Here is a 7,971-nt window from a genome sequence, read left to right as displayed (position 1 = left end):
ACTTATGGAAATGTGTAACTCGGGGTATAAAAGCTCCCTTTGAAAATAAGGCTGCAGACCCGGCTTCATCAGAGCTTGGACTCCCCGCGTCATTCTTTCTCTCTCTCTTTCTCTTTTTTCGGGCTGATTCCTCGGAGCACAGAGGCTCTCTGAGTTCACTTTTTTTGCCCAGGCTTCTAAGACCCAATCGAGGAGGCGCTCTGCGTCTCCACTCCAGAGAGAAGGCACTCTGTGTCTTCACTCCATCGAGAGGTCACCTGTGGCCTCCGTGAACAGAGCAAGTCCTGTGTCAGGGGCTTTATTGGCTTTCTCTGTAAACCAAGGAATATCAGCCTCTTTTTCTCTCCTTTACTTTCTCTCTCACCGACGCTGTCCATCCTGAGGGTATCCCTGGATCCTGCTGGGGCTGGACCCCGGTAGGCAGACAAGATGGGGAGGGTAAGGACCAGCTGGAACCTGTCAGTTCTTGATGCAGGTCACCTTCTGGAGAAGCGGGTACAGTCTAGCACTGAGCTAACACGCCCCTGGCCCAGGGTTGGGAGAAGCTTAAGGAGGATCTTGGGAAGATGGCATCGCTGAAGGTAGCTAACCAGCCACGTGCGTGAGTCACACTGCTGCACCTGCCCCATCTCCTGAGCGTGGAGCCAGGATGGCTGCGGCTTCCCTTCTACCCACCACTTCTTGCTCAGAAAAATCTTCAGTGGCCTCCTCTACCTGGAAACACGGGGTGAACTCGGGCATGTAGTTCTGCCCAGACAAGTCACCACATTAAAAAGTCAACTTGGGCTTCCCTGGTGGTCCAGTGGTTAAGAATCCTTTTAATGACACTGGTTCGATCCCTGGTCCAGGAAGATTCCACATGCCACAGGGCAGTGAGTTTGTGCTCTGCAACAAGAGAAGCCACTGCAATGAGATGCCTGCACACCGCTACTGGAGAGTAGCCTTCATCCAGCAGTGAAGACCCAGCATAGCCAAAAAGAAAAAGGAACCTCCAGTTTGAGGGTGGGCTTGAGAATTTGCAGTTCATTTAAGCTCCCAGGTGATGCTCAGGGTGCACATCTGTGGACCTGGCTGAGGAGCACCGCCCTCCACGCATGCCCAGCGGTACTTCTGTACAGGACCCAATCCAGTTCAACCACGGGCGTCAGGAGAGGAGCCTCAGCAGTGTGGGGTATCCCAGGCAGAGGGAACAGCACAGAAAAGACAGAAGTGGGAGAAGGTGCAGCCCCAGCCTGGGGAGCAAAGGAAGTTGGAAATACAACTGGGAACGTGGGCTGCAGCTGATCCGCAGTGGTCCCACGTGCTGTGCCGAGTTGAGCAGGGAGTCCCCCAAGGGTTCAGGTGCCGTGGGATGAGTGGGTGAGGGCCTCCTCCAGGCAGGAAGAGCCGGGGCATGTGATCCAATGCTCACACCTGGGGCAGCACATCTTTATGGTTCATTTGTTGTCCTGGGTTCATTTTGGTGTAACCAGTCAATAAGTGGGTCAGATTTTCTCTGCCCAGTGTCACTTCTTAGACTTGGGCAAAATGGATGCCATGAGTTAAGTCAGACACAAAAGGAGAGATACAAGATTCCACTTACATGGGGAGCCTAAAACAGACCAATTCGTAGACACAGAAAACAGAATGGTGACCGCCGGAGGTGGGGCGGGGGGAGGTGGGAATGGGGAGTTACTGTTTAATGGGCAGAATTTCAGACTGGGATGATAAAGTTTTGGAGTTGGATAGTGGTGATGGTTGCACTTAATGCTCCTGAATTGTACACTTACAAATGGTTAAAGTGGTAGATACTATGTTATGTATATGTGTCCGTGCATGCTAAGTTGCTTCAGTTGTGTCTGACTCTCTTTCAACCTTATGGACTGTAGCCCACCAGGCTTCTCTGTCCATGGGATTCTCCAGGCAAGAATACTGGAGTGGGTTGCCATGCCCTTCTCTAGGGGATCTTCCCGACCCAGAGATCGAACCTGTGTCTCTTAAGTCTCCTGCACTGGCGGGCAGTTTCTTTACCACTAGCGCCAGATGTTAAAGAAATACCATGAGGGCAAGATCTAGATACAGAAAGAAGGAAGTGACTATTACTTTTAAGACAAACTATCAATCTTAGTGTCAGGGAAAACAGTGCCTTTCATACCTCAGCTGTGGCTTGCCTTAAACAAGGAAGGAGATTTGGGTAATATTTTGCAGGCTGATGACATTTTTAAATACTTATTTTTATTTATTTATTTGGCTATGCCAGATCATAGTTGCAGCATGCTAACTCTTAGTTGCGGCTGGTGGGATCTAGTTCTCTGACCAGGGATTGAACACGGGCTCCTTGCATTGGGAACACAGAGACTTAGCCACTGGACCACCAGGGAAGTCCCTATTCTTCAGTTTTGACAGCACATGGGAATCATCTGAATTGGTCTGGGGACATGTACCTGTTTTGCGAATTAGTCCACAATAGTTTAACCCTACCTTGTGCCTTTCCTACCAACCAGGCCTAAAATTGGTAACCACACCTTACCTACTGGGACCAATGATGTCTCACTCATGTAAGGAACAGTGTCACAGGCTTTACTGTGGAGTTTTATAAAACCTGCCAACCAAGGTGCTTCTTCTCTTTGGAGGTGCCTGTTGAGGATCCCACAGATTCCTGTGCTCAGCTTCAGTTTATATGCCACACCCTCCCAGGGAAAGCAGCTGTACCCTTTTATCCCACTTCCCGTACTGTAATCAGGGGGGGGTTCACACCCACCCAGAAGGGTCCCTTCTCCCTCCCTCCCTCCACTGCTGCTGCTTACTGCTCACTCTTGTGGAAGGCTCCCAGTTCTACTTCGGGGCTATGATTCATTTGGTCTTCTGGTCTGGCTGTGACATCATCACCATGACCTGGAACAGATACATGGATTCTATGCTTGCTTCAGATGGATGTTTAGGGAACCCAGTACTGATCCTGAGGATTCCTTCTCTGAATCCCTGTTCAAGCACTGGAGAAGGTAAAAATTCTGTAGGCACTAAAAATCATCCTAAGACATAAAGAAGCAAAGAGACAGGAGGGCTTCCCTGATGGTCTAGTGGTTAAGAATTTATGTCAATGAAGGGGACACGGGTTTGATCCCTGGTCTGGGAGGATTCCATACGCCACATAGAAACTAAGCACATGTGCCAAAACTACCGAGCCCAAGAGCCGCAACTACTGAGCCCCTGTGCTCAGAGCCCATGCTCTGCAAAAAAAAGGAAGCCTGCACACAGCAACGAAGACCCAGTGCAAACAAAAATCAATGAATTTTTTTTTTAATCCTAAAGAAAAAAAAAGGCAGAGGGGGAGCTCAGTCTTATGTAGATCACTGCAGAGGCAGTAAGGAGGGTGGGTGTGGAAGACACAGGAGAGATAATATCTGGAACCCAGGCCCACTGCAGTCTGTCCACCCAGCTCTCCTGGGGCTGCTTCTGCTCACTTCTAGGCAAAACTGACAACATAGAGACAACAGCCTGCAGCAAAAAAGCCATTTTGCAACAGGACCCAAAAGTTCAATGAAGTTACTAAAGCCCAGTGAAGCCCTTTGCTTCAGGCTGGCTCCTGCTGAATGAGAGCTATTCTCCAAAGGGAAAATAGCTTGTGCATGCTCCTCCTGGATCAGAGAGGTGCTCACTCTATTTTAAGCAATTTTCTTATTTAACGGCAGGGACCAACACTCAAGAGTACCCAATATTGTGCATTCTCTGAAGAGTCAGTCTGAAAAATGGAAGGGACTTCCCCAGTGGTCCAGTGCTAAGACGCCATGCTCCCAATGCAGGAAGCCTGGGGTTTGATCCTTGGTTGGGGAACTAGATCCTACATGCCCCAACTAAGAGTCTGCATGCCGCAACTAAGACCCAGCACAGCCAAGTTAATTAATTAATTTAAAAATGTTTAAGGAAAAAGAAGAGTCAGTCTGAAAATGGAAGGGAAGCTGTAGCTACCAGTCCCAGGTATTGAGCAAATTCCACATTGATACCAAGAGAAAAGTTTACACATCATCCATATACTGCTGGCAACCCAAGGTGGCTCTCTCACATTCCTCTACTTTAACTACTCAGAACTAAGTTCCCATGTCTCACCTGCAGCTGCTGTCTTCCAGGTTCTCTTTGCAAATCTTCCACCAGGGCCACTGCCTCCTGTCCACTCTGTGGATGCTTCTGTCTAACCCAGATCTGGATCTCCTGGGGAAGGACAGCCAGGAACGATTCTAGGACTAGTGACTCTAGGAACTGCTCTTTCGTTTATCTCTGGTCTCAATCACCGATGACCAAGCTTCCAGAGTTGGATGAGGGACTCTCAGAGTCCTGCTGCTTCTCAATAGCAGAAATGCCAAAAGCACTGGCAGGAGGTCTCTGGTCCAGGGACATTCCCTAGAAGGAAAATTTCCTGCTCCCTGTGGGAATCTTCTTCCAGCTTCATTATTTGAAGTCCTTGTACTTGAGTGTGGATTTGTTTGTCCACAGCTACAGCCATTGTTCAGATCAGAGAGAAACCCTGCAGCTGTGCTCTGAACTTCAAACCTCTTCCTTCACTTCCCTGAGAAGCCACATTCAGATAGGAATTGAAGTAGAACTTGAAATTCTAGAGCCAGAGACATACATTACAAAGTGAACTCAAGTGAAAACCACAAGTATCAGGAAGCATTTAACAGGAGGCTTCCTGTGTGCTGTTTTGGATCTGTCAGGAATTCTCTGTTCCTTATTAATTCCTGAATATTCAGGAATTAAGAGGAGAGACAAGCCTCTCCCGGGACTGAGGAATCCAGGCATTTCCTTCGTTAGTTTTTCTATACAGTGATAAGTACCCTCTTCCTTTTTATGAACCATACGGTAAAAGTGGTTATTTACAACTCTCTCTTTCATATGGATGACCTCACGTTTTCTTGATAACTTGTAAGTTTTGACTTTATCTCTGCTGAAAATAGCTATCTTGTAAGACAGTATAAATACCTACACAATGTTGAATAAAACACCTTTGCTCCATCAGAGCTCTGGTCCCCGGGTCTTTCTCTTTCTTTCTCTCTCAGGCTATTTCTTTGGAGTGCAGAGGCCCTCGGAGTTCACTTTCCTGCCGGGGCTTCTAAGACCCTCTCGAGAAGGCGCTCTGCGCCTTCACCCCACTGAGAGGGCGCCTGAGGCCTCCGTGAACAGAGCAAGCCCCGTGCCAGAGGCTTTATTGGCTTTCTGCGTAAACCAAGGAATATCAGCCTCTTTCTCTCCTTTACTTTCTTATCGTCGACTCCGGACCACCAGGTTCCGGTCCATTAAAGGACCTCAACACACAAGGTTAGCCCAGTAAGACTGAGGTGATGAAAACAGTCTTCCTGTTCCTCCCCACACCCACACCCTGCCTGTGCCATGTCCTGATGCCCTGTGGAGTCTGGCCCTCGGTCACTGGCTTCCCCTCTGGGGAGGCAGGTCCAGAAGTTTGACAGGAGGGGTCAAAGGCTGGTGATCTGGCTGGAAAGTAGGGGAATGTGAAGCTGTTTTGCATACCAATTTACTTTACACCAAGAAAATGCCAGTTATCCACACTGAAGAATGAGGATGGGCGGATGGAGAAAATAGGAACGAAAAACTGCCCACCCTCCCAAGCCACTGGTCTTCAAAGTGTTGCCAAGTACGTGCGGTCTGAGAGCCAGACGGGCACCCAAGGTGGCAGCACCTTGGAGAGCAGCGCCTGACTGGAGCCCGCTCTAAGCTTCGGAGGTTCGGAGGTTCGATGGTTCCAGCCCTCAGCTGTCCTTCCCACCGGCTGGGTTCTCAGATTGGAGGGGGGTGGGGCGCTCTGGGGATTCCTTAGTTCCGGCATCATAACTCTCCCAAACAAGGAGAACTACCCTGGTTATTAAGGTTACAAGGTGTGAGAGCAAGGATAATGTGATCACAGACTCAAAGGATGTTACCGTTGGAAGGAAAGTTGAGATACTCAGGTTTCCACTCCCTCAAAGCTCCCAGTCGGGCTCAGAGACCCCAGGACCTTGCCGGAGGACACAAAGTTGGCCGGAGATGGGCAGTCCGGGGACGGCGGACGGGGTGTCTGACCCGCAAGAGCGGGACTTTCACCGGAAGGCTACTCTGCTCCGCGGGCGACTTTCTCTGGAAGCTCTATGGGGTAAACGCAGGCCCTGCGGACGGAGCTGCCTCGTCGGCTACGGAACTACAGTCGTCCCCGCCGGGCCTGGTGGACAGCGAGAAGGAGGGCGCCGCCAACATGAGGGTCCCATCCTCCCCCGCGGTCCGGACCGAACGGTCGGACCCCGGGTCTTCGCCTGGTCACGCCCAGCCCGTGTGGAGAGCCCAGACCTGAGGTGAGAACCGCTCCCGTCCCCCGAGGCCCTGTGACCACCACCGGGGGCCTGACTCCGCGGCACCTTCTCTGTGGCCACACACAGTCAATACACGACACTCCCACCCCGAGAAAGGACCGCAACATACCACATTCGGACAGCGACTAATCGCCGGAAGCGGAAATGCAAGCTTCTGACGGACTCGGGCTGGCTGAACTACATTTCCCATAGGCCTCCGCCAGCGTCTGCCGACTGACAGCAGCATTAACCAATAATCTTTCGGAGTGGCTTGGGCGCCGTTTACCGATGCGAATCATCGATGACGGGTGGGACTTTCCTACAAGGAGATTCGGGGTTGCTGAGCCACACTGTAGTCCACGGAAGTTGGGAGGTTGCATCCCTGCGTCGCTTTTCCCACCCCCGTGGGAATCTGGGGAGGTGGCGGCTTCTTGCCTTACTCCGCCTGGAGGCGTTACTGAAACAGAGGGACCTTGGCAAAGCATTTCCCTTACAGCTGAAAGCGGGTGTTTATCCCTATTTAATCCTATTATACAGGTGAATAAACCCTGGCAGCTTGGACCCAGTTCTCAGGGTGGCGCTGAGACCCCAATTCAGATGTTTTGCCATTTAAACAAAGTGCTTTTCTGGCTGCCCACTGTAGTAATGCTTCACCACTATCCTCCCCTTTGCCCCCCTCTCCCCATGGTCCTCATTTCCCCAGTGCACAGTCCTGGGTGATTCAAGATGACTATCATTGAGCTTATTCGTTTAACAGTCCATTGTGGAGCATATACTTTGGGCCAAGAAAAACAGTTCCTCCTCTTGAGTGCAAACTGGCAGAGGGTGCACTTTATAAAGTGGAATGGTGAACAACCCAAGGAGCTCCAAAGCAGTAAGATTAAGTGCTAAATGGAGTAGCTTTCAAAGTAAATGACTGGAAAGGAAGTACTAGAGAGCAGCTGGGAGAACCCAGGAGGAAAAAAGGTGCACCCTCAAGGAAGAGGGTGGGGAAACTATACTTTATACCTTTGCTATTTCTGGCTGCTCCGCATGGCATGTGGGATCTTAGTTCCCTGACCAGGGATTGAACTGGTGCCCTCTGCACTGGAAGCATAAAGTCTTAACCACTGAGCCACGAGGGAAGTCCCTCTCAGAATATTTTATCTAATTTGGTTCTGACAACAAATTTTGTGTAGTAGGTCTCACTCCCTATTTAACACATGCTGTTGCTACTGCTAAGTCGCTCCAGTCATGTCTGACTCTGTGTGACCCCAGAGATGACAGCGCACCAGGCTCCCCTGTCCCTGGGATTCTCCAGGCAGGAACACTGGAGTGGGTTGCCATTTCCTTCTCCAATGCATGAAAGTGAAAAGTGAAAGTGAAGTCGCTCAGTCCTGTCTGACTCTTAGCCACCCCATGGACCGCAGCCTACCAGGCTCCTCCGTCCATGGGATTTTCCAGGCAAGAGTACTGGAGTGGGGTGCCATTGCCTTCTCCAATTGGGTCTTAAAATTCAGTGGAAGGTGGGTGAAGATATTATTTCCCCCCAGGAGGGGCAGCCTGTGGTGGGGTATAGGACAAGAGGGGCTCTATCTGTAGAGTCCTAAATCCAGCTGCAAGTCTGGATCATGGAGATTTCTTCTAGCCCCTTGGTTCTTAGGAACAAGAGTTCCAA

At 50.4% G+C, this 7,971-nt stretch overlaps 1 long non-coding RNA gene across 4 annotated transcripts; it reads right to left on the bottom strand.

Annotated features, from left to right (window-relative positions):
* Positions 1-96: 96 nt before the first annotated feature.
* LOC138984383 (uncharacterized) lies at positions 97-6,861 on the bottom strand. 4 transcript variants are annotated; one of them, XR_011461639.1, is made up of 4 exons: positions 6,445-6,861; positions 4,087-4,588; positions 2,787-2,874; positions 97-1,591 (listed from the first exon to the last, which is right to left on the bottom strand). It is a non-coding gene; the product is annotated as an uncharacterized lncRNA (long non-coding RNA). The 4 variants fall into 4 exon arrangements; XR_011461638.1 differs by lacking the exon at positions 6,445-6,861 and adding an exon at positions 5,913-6,432; XR_011461637.1 differs by lacking the exon at positions 6,445-6,861 and having other exon boundaries at positions 4,087-6,432.
* Between the last annotated feature and the right edge of the window lie 1,110 nt (positions 6,862-7,971).

This window comes from Bos mutus, chromosome 21, assembly GCF_027580195.1.
Source record: "Bos mutus isolate GX-2022 chromosome 21, NWIPB_WYAK_1.1, whole genome shotgun sequence".
In the NCBI taxonomy this organism is placed as follows: Eukaryota; Metazoa; Chordata; class Mammalia; order Artiodactyla; family Bovidae; genus Bos; species Bos mutus.
This window is presented reverse-complemented; position numbering and strand designations above follow the sequence as displayed.